Source organism: Manacus vitellinus, unplaced genomic scaffold, assembly GCF_001715985.3.
Source record: "Manacus vitellinus isolate BGI_N305 unplaced genomic scaffold, ASM171598v3 scaffold_7_pilon, whole genome shotgun sequence".
Classification (NCBI taxonomy): Eukaryota; Metazoa; Chordata; class Aves; order Passeriformes; family Pipridae; genus Manacus; species Manacus vitellinus.
Genome location: NW_021940813.1, coordinates 10,986,754 through 11,001,607, shown reverse-complemented (window position 1 = coordinate 11,001,607; position 14,854 = coordinate 10,986,754). Strand labels below are relative to the sequence as shown.

Sequence of the window (14,854 nt, the reverse complement as noted above, 5' to 3'; positions counted from 1 at the left end):
ACCAAAATCTGTTTATAGAGGAGGCTTTGCATAATTGTGCTCTCAGTTAACAGCTGGGAACAAACCCGGAACCCCCAGGGATGGACTGGAGCTGTCTCACTCAGCTTTCTCACTTTCAGTTTGTCCCAATTAGAAACACTTACACAAAGATTATCCCTGATTTTCACCTGGGTACTTCAGGGTCTAATTTCTACCAGGAATAGCAGCTCTGGGCAGGCTACACATTCTGACCTCTTAAAGCTTGCTTTTATTTTTTCTTTTTTTCCTCTGCATAACTCTGGGTGCAGATGTTCAGGAATCTCCTCCTGACACCTTTCTTTCCAAATCAAACACCCTCAGGACTTGCAAACTTTGCCAGGGTTGATAAATGCCAGATAAGTTATCTGCATCGTAAGCCAGCAGACTTGGGGGAAAAAGAGGATCCCACAGGACTGAAAAATACCATCGTTTGCTCAAGCTCAAGGTAAAGCCTTTTTACTGTATTTGCTTATATTTCTTTATGTGGTGTCATGAAATTCTTGCTTACCCCTGTAATCAAGGGGTGTTTCAGAGCTGACTGGATCCTAATGTGGATCATGCATGCTGTATGACTGTTCTAGTGAGCTTGAACTGTCTTGCTAAGCAGACTGATATTTGCACATGATCTGCTCTGTTTGTCAGGAATGACTACAAAAACATTGTTCTTCATTGCTGTATAGCTCTGAAAATTGATTTCCTGCTTGAATCTACTTTCTATAATGACATTATAGACCATAAATGGGGATTTTGTTAAAAGATCTTCCCCTTTGCTAGCAAAATGACATGTACGGGCAGTAGTAATAAAGGAGAAAATGGATGCTTGTTTCTTTTTCCCAGTGGTTTTGCCTATGTCCAAGTTGGGATGATGCTAAGATATTTCAGATGTTAGCAAAGCTGTGCAAACAAGCTTATGTTTGACGCTTTCCTGTTTGGGAGGTAGAGACCAGAGACCAGGTACCTCTGTCACCCCTGAGCAGTCATATGTCCTCTGATGAGGGACCAGGCCTTAAATGCTCCCATTCCTAGAGATATTGCTTTCCACAGTTTAACCCCATAAGGTACTAGATTTCAATAACACGAGGTGCAGATAAACCTCTGCTGTTTTCAAACAGCAGGCAGCTGCTGTGCCATCGCAGTTTCCCTGGGAGCCTGGAGGTGAGGCAGGGGAACACAGGGGCTGCACCCACAGCACAGGCTGTTGGAGGAGTGTTTCAGCAGCAGTTCTGGCATACGCATCTCCTGGTATCACCTCCTCCTCACCAACAGACTTTATCCTCTATCAGCCCTTCACTTGTGCTGCCACGACTGCTCTGAGGTGGAAGGCTGGGAGGTGACACAGCCAGGAAGTGAGGCACAAAGAGGAATGAGGAAAATCCAAAAATAGAACAGCAGAGAGGTCTCTGTGGCCCAGGTCAGGCCCTCAGCCTCCCTCACTGTGTGACCTCCCAAGCAGATGTAGTGCCCCAACCCACAATGCAGCAGAGGTGACCCACTGTCTGAGCAGTTGGCTGGGGACCCACCAAAGGGAGAGACCCTTGCCACAGGACACCCATCTGATGCACAGAAACCAGGCTGGTCTACTCTTGAGCAATGTCCAACAGCTCGCCAGAGGTGCTAGAGCGTGTATGCTGGTATTGCAAGGTAGCTGGGACTGAGTACACGTAATTAAATCCTGCTTCCCCTAGATCCAGGTGTACCAGAAAGAAGTCAGAAGTATGGCTTGGCCAACTGAGGGTATTGCCAGCAGCAGCCAGTATTAACTCCCCCACCAAGTGATGCACTCCCAGGCAATGTGCCTTTTCCTCTCCCTCAGCAAGGCCAGGCCAGGCATTGATCAACCTTACACTGACTTTGCTGGCACTTGTGAGGTGCCAGCACAGCTCCAACTGCAAGCTCTGTCACTTCAGTGTGGCCAAGCGATGCTCAATCTGAACGTCCCTTCCTGTCCCCAGAGTGATGCTGTGTTAACCAAACCTGTCGTGCACCACTTGCTTTCCAAATGAATTCCATACATGGGCTGCCATTTATACAGGTCAGTTGCCAGCACTGATTTCACTGAACTGATTTAATACCAATGCCGGATAAGCAGGTCCTATAATTGTATGCAGATTTGTTGTGCTATTCCCTCTCAGACCTGCTTCATCTTCATGGGAAGCTGGCTAATAGGAGTAGTGAGAATCATGATCCTTATGAAGCTGTTTATTTATCTGGAGATTTTTTTTTCTTTGGCTTATAATTGAAATAAAGCCACATCCTTTCCAGTCCCCTGCTCTAGAATGACAAAAAAGAAGATTATCATTATCAAAATGAGTTTTCTCCCTGCTCCATTTTTAGGCAGTGAGCCTTGTCTAACTAGGGAGCCTGCTCAGCCAAGACCCTCCTTTGTCAACAGACAAATTATCTTCAGGCAGCAGCTCAGCTCTTCAGCACCTTTGGAGGAATATTTAATGTCCATTAGTAAGAGAGCAGACAGTGACTAAACAGCTAACTTATGGATCTCAGCAAGAGATCTAGCATAAGGTGGGATGCAGTCAAACCATGTTCTTATTCTCCTCAGCTGCAATTTGGAAGATCAGATCTAATGTTTGACTCATTAGATGGTGCTTAAAATTAGGAAAATATTAGTGTTTCAATGATGTTGATTTGTTGGGAATAGATAATATATTTTTAATCATGTGTATCATTTAGACTTTAGATTTAGACTTCAGGCTTTCAGTATATTTTCTGTTCAAGTCATTGCTCTACTGCAGTAGGCAGTCTGCAAAAAAAAAGAATATTTAGAGGTGTGCTGTGGAAAATGTTGTCTTCCATGTTTGCAGTTATTTTTTTCTTATACGAAGCTGAAAAATGGCCCAAATTGCAATGATGTGTTCAGTTTAATATTGCAAGTAGGCCATCAGTTAATAAACAATTCAGCTACTATTGTAAATTTCCCAACATTTTTTTTAAGAGTAAAATTATAAAAGGAGTTGTACAAGTAAAATTAGACTCATTAGTAATAAGTGGCTTACTGTAAAATATTCATTACAAAAATCCACAGAGGATGATTTCTAAGCTACATTTTGTTCCAAAAGAAATTAGTGGAGTCTGGAGGACAAGAGAATAAATGCTTAGGATGCTCCATAATGTACCGCATGAACAAATATAGCAAAAGTGAGACAAATGATGAATGTAATAGGGATGATGTAGCATACAGGTTTTCTAGAAACTACCAATCAGAAAGATCGTATTGATTTAAATTGTCTTGGAAAAATCTTTGGACTAGAGTCTGTTCTTCATCCTTGAATAATCATTCACAATAGTATTTGGGTCAGCCCATCTATTTAAAGCAAAGGATGTTTAGCTGAGGAAAGCAGTCCTTAAGAGCAAAACAGTAAGAGGGAGGAATTTTCTTGCAGCTAAACGCAGTATCTGGTGAGATCATGTCTGTTTATAAAAGCAAAAGAAAGTTAGCAGCTTGGACGAGGTGGGTTTAGGCCGTGGGGTTTCCATTTTGGCAGAGGGAGGCTGGGGATGCATGTGGCTTTAAGCACTGTCTGAGTGGTGCCCACCAGGACACTCCGTCCCTGTGAGCTGAGGGAGCAGGAAATCAGCGTGAGGCAGTGCACCCACCAACCCACCAGACAAGTCTGCAAACCCTCAGCACACTGTATCCATCCATGTGCCACCTCAGAGGAGTCTGTGTGTGGGGACACTGCTGGCAACAAGAGCTTTATCTGAGTGCAAGCCTCCATCTGCCACTGGGTAGAAGAGAGGTTTAGAGTGAGCAGGAGTCAGAGCAGGGATCCCAGCCAAAGCCTGCTGCAAGACCACATCTACTAAGCCATGGCTGCATGGCAGTTTTCTGTGATTCAGTGGAAAAGAGGAATAAAGGAGGAAATATGATTGCCACACCTGGGTTGGAGGTGGCCATGTCCCAGCTGGGTTATTCTAGCACTAACTACACCTGTGCGAGAAAGTGTCCTGTGTCAAACTGTGAAACATGAAATAACAGACTTCCAATCGGCCGGTGCCTCATTTGCTTCCTCTTCCTTTTTTTCAGGTTTCCTTTCATCTTCCTCCCATGAAGACAGATGTTACAGCTTCCATTGTCCTCTCAATGGATTAGACATGAGCTTCCCTGGTGAACAAAAAACAAGTTGGAAAAGTTTTTAACTTGGATTCCTGTTTCAGAGCAACTGCAGTGGGATGAGTCAGGCACTGCAGCTGCAGGATAATGAAGGAGAATGTGTATTTTAATGAGCCCATTTCAGAGCAGATGTACTAATGGCCTTCACAGCACTTCACAGCTGAGGATGGAAGGCTGCTTGGGGTTCGCCTGCTCCTGTGATGGCCAGGTGGCACCAGAGATGCTCTACATTGAGCCCTGGCATTCCCCTGCTGGGCAGCCAGTGCTGCCTGTGCTGCTGGTGGGGCAGAGAAGGACCTGCAGCCCCTACCCAGGAGTGCCTTCACTCTGCATCCAGCTCAGGGGCACCCACAGCCACCTGTGGCTGCTGCCTTTGCTCAGCAAAGACATGTGCAACCCTAACTGAAGTGGCTCTGCTCATGGGTCACTTCTGCATGCATAGAAGCCCTCCTGCTACAAAAGCAAGATTTCTGACCCCCATGCAACACTCCTGCCTCCCAAAGACTTTGAGGCTGGTTGAACTGAATTTCCAAACTTTATTTGCTTAAGTACATGTAGTGGCAACAGCTGCAGCTTCAGGCTGTATGACCACTAATGGCAGGAGGGCTGGGCTTTCACTTTTTGTCTGCAGTTGGATACACCCACTCACAGCAGCTCCCAGCTCTGTCCCCACTGCAGGTAACCTAGTCCACTGTGACGTGTTTTCTGTGGTGATGCATGCTTCCAGTACAAAACCACTATAACTGGGATACACACCTCAGGTCTAAGAAAATTATAAGGAAATGGGGGCTGGGTCCCCATAGTTCGATGGTCTTTTAATGCATTTCCTTGTAACTAGAATGAGGATTCGTTTTTATGGGGTACAGAGAGGTGAGGAACAACAGGTGCTCTGGGACCACAGAGGAGAAAACACAAATTTTTCTCTATTGGGACACTATATAGCTGCAGACTGATGAGATCTCTCTGAAATCAAGGTGCTTTACACATAAGCTGGTTAGGATTCAGCTCTACCATCCTCTGCAATTCTGTAATTCACATTCAAGCAAATGCTCTCTAAGACATAGACTGTTGGTTAGCAAAGTAAAGGTTACAGTGTAATTAGCTGCTGTTAGCACTGTTACTCTTTGAGACGATGACAGCCTGATGTCGGCACTCAGCTGATCACTAAAAGTGTTCCTAGAGTCTGTATGCTATGTCATCGTCATTGTCATCATTGTTAGCAGCAGCACCATGTTACCTAATGACTTGGACTCAGTCCTGCCATGATCTGTAACTCTCAGGCTTATCCTTGGGACTGAAAGGATTCCATCTGCACCTGCTGGTCCTTCTTCATTTGCTCACAGGCTCTCAGGTTTGAGAGTGGGAGAGCACTCAGGGCCTAGCACTAAGTGAAGTGCAGCTGGAATGAGTTGGCATGTGCTGAAGGATAAAGGATGGATGACAAATCACCAGGTTTGTAGAGGGCTTTTTTTTCTTTATGACTTCTGACTGAATAAAACCATGCTGGAGTGCGTCAAAGGCATTGATGGGATGTGTTTTATTCGTTCTAATCTTCACGAATTACTAAATGGTGCGTGACTAGCAAGCCTCACCAATCATTTGTCAGGCTGATCTCAGAACCAGACCATATGGCAGAAGGTACTCGTGGCCTTGCTCACCAAATAGGAAGAGAGACATCTCCCTGAACATCAGATATAGTCTTTAAATTCCACTCCTGAAAGAAATTTCTGGGCTGTATATGCCAGGTTTTCTTCTCCAGGCCAGTCTTAGCAGACCCTGGCTTCAGTCATCTCCCCTCTTTCCCTGGTGATCTGGATGCAAACTGGGTATGTATAGAAGCTGTGGATAGCAGAGAGCCAAACCTTTTACCTCCAGGGCACTCTCCAAGAGCTAATGTACTCATTTTTATTCCTTTTTAGAGTTCTTATGCCAGCAATAACACAAATATTTACTTCCTCACAGAAGTGCAAAAGTCTGCCTGCCCAGAAAAAGTCATGCACAAACCAGCTTGAAAGATGTAGAGATACTGACTTCTGTATTCAGCAAGTTTATTTTGGTCTCATCTGTCTAAGATAAGGATTGACATAAGTGACTCTCGAAGGAAGTGATTATGCCCTGAGCCCTGGCAGTGTGCACCTGGCATGACAGTGCAGCATCATTTTCCTGCTACCATAGCAGAGTTTTCAGGGGCCCTTTGGATTTTGCCTTAAGCAGAGAAGTCATTGTTCTATGTCAGCTCTTCTGTCACACCAAAGAAATTAAATTGTAGACAGGTGAAGAGAAAAGCAAGCAAAGAGGACAAGACAGACTTGAAACATGTGAAACCCTTTGGGAGGTAACATGAAGTGTGAGACGTCTAAGACCAAAACACCTTCCCAATACTGCAAGACTTACCTATCCATTGGTCTTACAGGTGGCCCATCCCTCAAAGGGCACTAAGTCTCAGCAGAACCATGGGACTTGTCTCACATTAGAAGTCAGCAGCCCTTGGATGCACCACTCCAGCCTTGCCGAGGTGCCAAGCAATGCAGTTGGGGCAAGCACACACCCTCCTGAGTAATGCAGGTCAGCCAGAAATGCCCGCTCAGGAGGACTGGTAAAACTCCTACTGCAGTAAAGAGACAGTGGCTATGGGGGTGAGGGTGGGGAATATGCCTCAGCAGGATGCCACGCTTCTTCCGGAAAATCCTGAGTCCTCACAAACACAAAACTAGTACAGTTGCCTCCTCCTCCTCCCCTCAAGGAAGCAGTGCTGATACTGAGGAACCTCCTCTGATCACAACAGTGGTCATGTCAAAGAGAAGGATGCTAATGAGAGCTGAAGTTAAATGAGATACATGGTTACAATGGTGTAAATTTGATATCCTACCATTGAAAGGGGTAGGAGATTAAAAAAAAAATATTTATGCTTCAAATTCTTTAAAATTACAAGTAATGACATTATTAATATTTTTTGAGGTCATGCAATGACAGCAATACACTAGTTTAGGCCAAAGTTGACACTCTTGAGAGTGTGCAACCATCGCTTCCCACCTTTCAGCCTGTTCTGGTCTTCCTCTTTGCTGAAATATGATCCAACAAGCAAGTTACCACAAAGAAAATTTCCTTAATTTGCACTGTGAAAATGACAACTCTGATCAGAGAAAACTTGATTTTAAAAGGTAAGTAGGTTTATATTTGTAGAGCTGCAGATAATCACTCTGCCTATACCTTTAGCTCACAATAACATATGAATATGCCTATGGCCCCGGTTAAAAAAAAAAAAAAAGTCAAAATATTAGCTTCAAAACTAGACCCAAGGCACACTTCCAGCCCATCACTACATGGGGAGACACTATGCACTGCTAGTATAGCACTTTACAGCAGCTAAGCCAAAGCTTTTAAAAAGATAGATTGTTTTAAGTAAATTCTCACGTACTTCCCAACATCAGCACTCTAGCATCATTTCTGGGGTTGGAAATTACACTACCTGGAAAGAAAATACTCCAGTTCAGGAGGTACATTGAAGTAGCCATATCCACTCACTTCAGACACACTAGCTTATGTGTAAAATAAAAAGCAGTCTGTGCAAACGAACTGCACACCCTGATATTTGTACTACTCCTGACTATGGATAAGATGCTGTAAGTTGAAATTATAAAAAGAAAATGAAAGCAATCACCATATAAATCACCTGTCTGTTTTTCCCCAAGCAGGTTTATTTGCCCTTGACAATATAAAATAGCTATTAGAACTCTGACAGGTATTCTGCAGGAAGGTATATTTTGCAATTTTCTTCAAATGAGCTTTGTGATCTAATAAGTATTTTTCAGTTCAAAGTTTACAGAGTTATGTGGAAATAGAGGCTGGTTTTGATTCTTTTGAAGCCAATAGGAATTTTGTCACTAACTCTGGAAGAAGCAAAAATGCAACTTTCTTAGCATGGAGAAGCTTGGGGAGCTGTTTTACCTTAATTTTTCAGCCTTATATAACAGCTTTCTCACCTAAAAGCAGGGTATATTCAGCTCCCAATGTTTCTGTGGTAATAAAGGTAATTTTAAAGATCAGACCCTTTACAACTGAGCCCCTTATCTGCTATAGAGGAGAGTCTGGTGAGTTTCTATACGCAGCACATTATTTTTAATACAGCACATTATTTAATGCAGCACATTATTTTTAATGTGCTAACTCTTGATGTGTATATATTACATCAGTGGTCTCTATGGGATGAGCAGGCCCTGCTGAGCAAGGATGGGGAAGGGCAGCAAAAATCTCTGCTAGGATGCTCCCATTCTACAGTTTTCACTGGTGCTTTAAGGAGCAGAGTCTTCAGACACCAGTGTTATGTGGCTGCCCACACTGTCACTACTGCTGATTTCACCTGGGTTACTTCAGAAGTGGGATTGTTTCCCACTGTCTCACCTTCTGGAAATGTTTGATTAAATGATAAAAAGATAGAGTTTGGTCTTTTTTTTTTTTTTTTTCAGCTAGGCAGGTAGGGCATTCTCCTGACCTTTCTCATATTTTCAGAAAAGAATTAATGGAGAAAATATGCATTTCTAGAGTTTCTGGAATTGCAACATATGCCACAACCTCCAGAAAAGAAGTACTACAGAGAACTTAAGTTCTCGTAGGCCATTTGTGTTTTTCCATATATTGAAATTCTCATCTACAAAGACAGACAAGAGAATAAATAGGCATAGCTAAGACATCAGAAGCAAAAGTGTTCAGGGCATTTCCAAAGTCAAAAAGCGCAGTTAGAGGGCAGGGTCCCTTCAGGCAGCTAAACAATCCTAATGGCCATTGCTCCTCACGAGAATGTCCTTCCTGCTTACTAAAATGCAGTGGTTCTGTTATCAATATGATACCAAACTGTCCGACCTGGTTCAGGACAGTGCTGTGCACAATGGGCACTTTAGAAGCACTCAGAAAGTGCTGGAAACTGCGGTCCCATGAGGCCACTGCTGTCAATCACTGCAGTAAATAAATCTTTTTACTCTTAATTGTTTGGGTTTCTCTTAGAAACAAATATTTACCAGCTTCTGATTTGCACAGTTTTCCAAAGGTCACAAGTGCCATCTGCAAGGGGAGCCAAGCTATTCAACTTTAAACTATTTAACCTTGGCTTCCTGCACAAGCCTACAGCGCCATAAAAGCAGGCATCACTATCTGACTTATGTGTAAGGATGGAGGGGTAAAGTTCTTCTCCACTTGGCCCATTTCAGCATGTTATTTATAAAAGCTTATGTGTTCAGTGATGAATATAGACGCCTTCATTCTGCTTATCCTTTTGGAAGGGTTTGATGTGTTGGATGCTAATCACTTTCTTATTTAAAAGGTATAGATGGAGTTAAGAGAAAAGGATTTTCTTTTAATTGTTATTAGTGGTAAAAGTTTGTACTAAGAATAAAAAAGTTTCAGGTTTTCCAAAACTGCTATAGTCCTTCAACATCCCCTACACAACTACACGTACCTGTAGCTGCAGAAAAGCTTCAACTCAGCTACTAGTCTCATCTCAACTTCCTAAGACTAATCAGACAATAAATGCTTTGTCATGATTTCTTATGCCTACCCTTCACTTCATCATGACTGAAATTCCAAATCAGGAGAATTGTTGGGGAAGCTATAATCCAATTTTGTGCCTTGATTATTTTCATCCTCTTTTCATTTGAATGGCATAATTTCTAGTTACACCAATCACCTGCATACTCATCTGTTTGAAGATGAGCTTATGAAGATAGTAAAATGTATGCTGACCTACACTTTCTGCCTGGTGCAGTGGTTTTGGGTTTGACTTTTAAACTTTTAGTCATTTATCCTCTTCCTTTTTTCCCTTGTTTTGATTTTGGTCTGTTCTCCAGTGCAGAAGGTGAAGCTTCACATGACTGGAAACTACTAGTTCTTCTGACTGGGATCCTTTAGCTCTTGCTTGGGTTCAGCAAGAACCAGCTCACTTTCTTTCAAGACTCATTATTTTTGTCATCTGACCTAGAAAAATCACAACAGACCAAGGTCCCCACTTCAGAGCCCCTTTCATGTAGGTCAGTCATGTCCTGCGAAATATAGGGTTTCCTTTCTCACCTCTGGGATGGAAATTGATAGAGTTGGCCTAATTTTCTCATGTGACTGCTCTAGTGAGTGTTGTATGTTTCCTGAATAGATATATACTACATTTATGCAGGTCAATAATAACAACTTTAAATTGAGAAAGAGTTTCTGACAGTAAAGATAACAAAAGGCTAGGATAGGTTGCCTAGGGAGATTGTGAGGTTGCCATCAGTTATGACATCATCATTAAAGTGTGCTGTGAAGAGTATATTCCTTACGAATCTGCCTGGAATTAGGCTTGGAGGCAAGAAGATGAATTAAATGGTGTTTTGAATCTCCCTGAGGGCTGTACTCAAGGATCTTCTGCTCCTAACAAGTATTCAATCACAATGTCTTCTGAACAAAGTCCTCAGGGCTTGGTGATTCACACAAGTGATTTTCTAAATGGAGGTGCTTTGCTGAAAAACAAAAGCCTTAAACAGGAAAAAGCTTGGGATGCATGGTAGTGTGTGATGCTTTGGAGCCGCCATAATTACTCTGATTGTAAAATTTACTAAGTATGTCAGTAATATGAAAATGTACAGGACTAAGGGCATGCAAAGTGCCTGCGTTAAAGCACTGCCTCTCTTCACAGGAAGAGCCTTTGGAAGGTCATTGCCCAACATCACTGGTGTTTAAAAAGCTGCCGTCCCAGGGATGTCATGACTTGAGCACTTCTGCTGAGATCAATCCATAAAGAATGCATTTTTTTACAACTGACTGGAGTAGTATGGAAATTAACTCTACCATTGCTGATGTCAGAGTTGGTTTTTTCTTTTTTTTTTTTCTCCTCTGCCTGACATAAAGATAAATAAAATGGGTAGCTTTCTATCTGAGATTAAATTAGTAGAGAAGAAATAGTTCTCGTTCTGAATATTAGTAATTTGCTTTTCTGAGTGTCACTTTCCTTTGGTTGCTTTTCCTTGAAGAGATGGAGCAAGGTATGTAAAATATCAGTAAGCAAAAAAAAATCAATAAGCAAGACTCTAACAGCAGTCATATTCTTCTGTCTGATTCATCCTGTCCCATACCAAGCCAATAGATGTGCAGGAGGGAGACCCCCTTGAGGAGCTGGAAGCTGCCCTTGGTAAAGGTTTGACAGACACACCAGTGTGACTGCTGGGACACAATGAGCCAAATTCTAGAGGAATAATGCCTCCACATGGATATACATGTGCATTTCCTGAAATAACCATGCCATCCTGCAACGCAAAATCACCTCCTCAATGTGCTGGTTCACTTGCTGCTCAAACAGGACAGAATTATTTCACAGCAGAAGACACAGTCACAATAAAGAAGCCCTCAGAGGGGTGGGACAGTCCTAGATTTGTGGGGAAGGACTAGAAATCCTGGGCTTTTTCCCCATAGGTGTGAGGAGCTCCCTGAAGGACAGCAGGGCAGGAAGCCTTGACCAAGCAGGTTGGATGGGGGCAATCACAGGAGACACCAGGCTGTCAGAGCTTGGGCCCTGATGGAGGTAAGGGGAGGGAAGGAGAGACACCCAGTCCTCTCCCCCTGCCTGCCTGGGGATTAATCAAGCTCCTCTAGAGGTCATGATGTGCTGGGACTCTTTTCCAGTTGGAGGTTGGTGATCCATGAGCTTTATACATGGTGCGAAACAGCACAGCTTCATCTGCATCTGCAGATGACTTGGCCACTGGGTTTTGATCAGGAACGTGACTGATTTCAGCTGCCTTGCTGGACACGTGGCATAGGCAGAGGATGTTCCTCTCCACCCAAGGGCTAGGGAAGAGCCCAGATGTCCCATTTGTATTAGGACTATATGAATTTGATGCCAAATGAATTTTCTCAACTGTGTGGTGTCATCCAGTGTTATTTCCCCAATCTCTGCGAAGCTCTTACCCATTGCACTTACTTGATTGCTCTTATTTTGGTCAGTAGCATTTTATTGGAGAAACAGTCAAAGCAGGGAATTAAGAGGTGGCCTCATTTAGAGGTGATAGTGCCTGAGTCACTGGGATGCCATTCAGGCATGAGGACAGACTGTGAAGGCTTTCGGATCACATGTGCTCATGACATTTAGAAGAGGTGGGTGACCTCATATGAGATTATCTGAGAGACCTAAACTGGCCATAAAAAGTGGCATTGGAGGCCTTCATTTATCCTCACTAACCTTCGGCAATAAAAACAGAGGATGAGCACACGGATGTGCATGCAGGAAGTATGCAAGAAGTGCTAAGAACATCGTGAAAGCCAGATGGCTGGTAAGCCATACCCCAGCTCCAGTGACACATGGCTGTCATGGAAAGAGGGAGGAGGAGGACACTATGTGTTTCACAGGGCAGAGGGCTTTATTTGCTTTTTTGTGTGAGTGCATTTGCTACTTGTCTGTGCAACAAGACATTTAAGGATTTGTGCTCCTTTACTAGTTTCTGTAGGAAAGCACAAATCTGGATATTCTCCAGACCCTCCTAATTCTAGGTACAGCCACCAGACCAGGGCCAGACTTGTCAGCAACTGTGACAGCAACCAGCAACACTGTGAAGTAGAGCCCTATTTATTCAAACCCCACTGCTTCTTCCATCACTCATCCAACATCTCCAAATCAGCACTTCAGCACACACCAGGACTGTTGGTGGGGAGCAAGGAGCAAGATGGTTTTCCTAAGTTCAGTAACAATAAGGATACAAAGGGCCTTAAGGTTTGTCCTCAAGTCTTTGGCCTTCTCTAAGCATTTGTCTGTCATGGTTCAGTCCATCACGTACCTTTCACCAGCCTGCTCGTGTCAGGGCTTGGATTGTCAGTCTCCTTTTAGAAGAGAGATCTGTTATGACCAATTACAACCCCGCAAATGATCAACTAGGAAAGTGTTAAATAAAGATGATGAACCACTGTATTAGATGAAGATTACTCTCAATAGAAACTATTGCAGTACCTGTAAAAAACATTTACTATGGATGCAGCATCTGTAAGAAAGACAAATCTAATTCCAGTTTCACTAAAAATACAGCAAAAGGTTAGATCACTTTTCACAGCATGACATCCAGACAGAATCAAATTTAATTAGTTACCAGACAAGATTTACCATCCTCCAGTGCTTATGAAACCCACAGTTGGTATCAGGGCCAGAACATTCTCACTTCGCTATTGCACTTGCAGTTAGTCACCAGTCTTCTGTAGGATGTCTTTGAAAACATTCACCTCATAGATTACTGCAAAGTAACATAGTGGGAAGCACAATATATGAATAGGTGTGCTTATTTTATTAGTGGCTTCAGACTGCTTCCGAAGACACAGGAAAACTGGATTTTGCCGGGTTCAACTAACCTTATATCCAACCCTTAGTTTTTTGTCTCTAGAAAACATTTTATCTTGGGACTGCAGTACTTTTTGAGGACTGAAGAGCTGGATTTAGAGGGAGTTTTCTTTCTAGTTATTCATGCACCAGTAGAACTAGGCAGCTCATATGCCAAAATCAGGATTTTTTTTGCCAAGCGTATTATTTAATCTGCAAAAACTCAAATTAAATATGCACACATTAGAGAAACTGAAACTTAGTCACAAGGGCAAAAGAAAACTGTTTCAATATTTTGCCCCTGAAGCTAAAGAAAAGATACAGCTCTTTTCCTTGGAAAACCTTCTGTGATTCTCTTCTCTCAACATCAATTTCTTATAATAAAAAACAGCCAGAATTTCATTACGTCTTCTCATAAATAATTTATTGACTGCACGAAACAAGAGATAAATAAAAGGACCTTCTTTATCACCCTTGTGATTGCACTGAGCACAGTCCTGGTGAGATACCATTGAACTCAATGAACTGTGCCTCCAGACTTTGATTTTGGGTATTCAGATGCATGAACACAGTTGCATGTAGCTGCAGATATTTTACTCATACGGTAAGTAAAGCAATACAGTAGGACCTCACTTTTACTAGTTTGTGGTTTTTTTACTACTTGCTTTTATTACTAGCTTACACCACCAGAGAAAAGGCAGAATTGCCAGTTTAGTTCTATAATTCAAGTTAATGCATAAATCCAAGCCTCCAGAGTTTTAAGGCGACATTATTTGTCTTAGAAATGCAGAAGCAATATAATCTTTTAATTGAAAGTGATTAAACCAGAATAACCAATGGAAATTCATTCAAACTCACTGAAATTTGTAGGTACCAGTAATTTTTATTATACCTTTACCTCTGAGCTAAATGTGTTTGGATTATTTCTGTGCAGATGATCAGAAAAATCATTAGAGTGTGTTTTTGTTCATTGGCAAACAATTAAAAGCCTCTTCCCAAATGTGTTGGGATCTTGCTATCTCATCAGACTAAACCCTTTGCTGTGGGCACCGCATGACAACTATTTCTGTTTTTCTAACAGAACATGTTGCCAACACACAGTTGATCCGTTTCTCTTGATTAAAGAAATCTCTTTTTTGGCATTAGCACAAAAAGAACCCACAACTGGGTGTGTTATATGCACACACCTTATGTTCACAGTGCTTGATGACACAGGGACAGTACTGTCCCTTTGATTTACTGTGACATCAGCACCATATGGAGACCAGAGCACAGGGGTGATGGTGAAATCCAGCTTTATTTCATGGGTTCCCCATTAAGCAGGTTAGGGGTTATGGGATGGAGGGGAGTTTCTCTCTCTCTGGTTCAGTTGTGATAACTATTTA

At 42.5% G+C, this 14,854-nt stretch overlaps 1 long non-coding RNA gene across 1 annotated transcript; it reads left to right on the top strand.

The window, feature by feature from the left end:
* Nucleotides 1-35: 35 nt before the first annotated feature.
* Nucleotides 36-5,669, top strand: LOC108641593. The gene is made up of 2 exons (XR_003916339.1): nucleotides 36-463; nucleotides 4,061-5,669. It is a non-coding gene; the product is annotated as an uncharacterized LOC108641593 (long non-coding RNA).
* The last annotated feature ends 9,185 nt before the right edge of the window (nucleotides 5,670-14,854 follow it).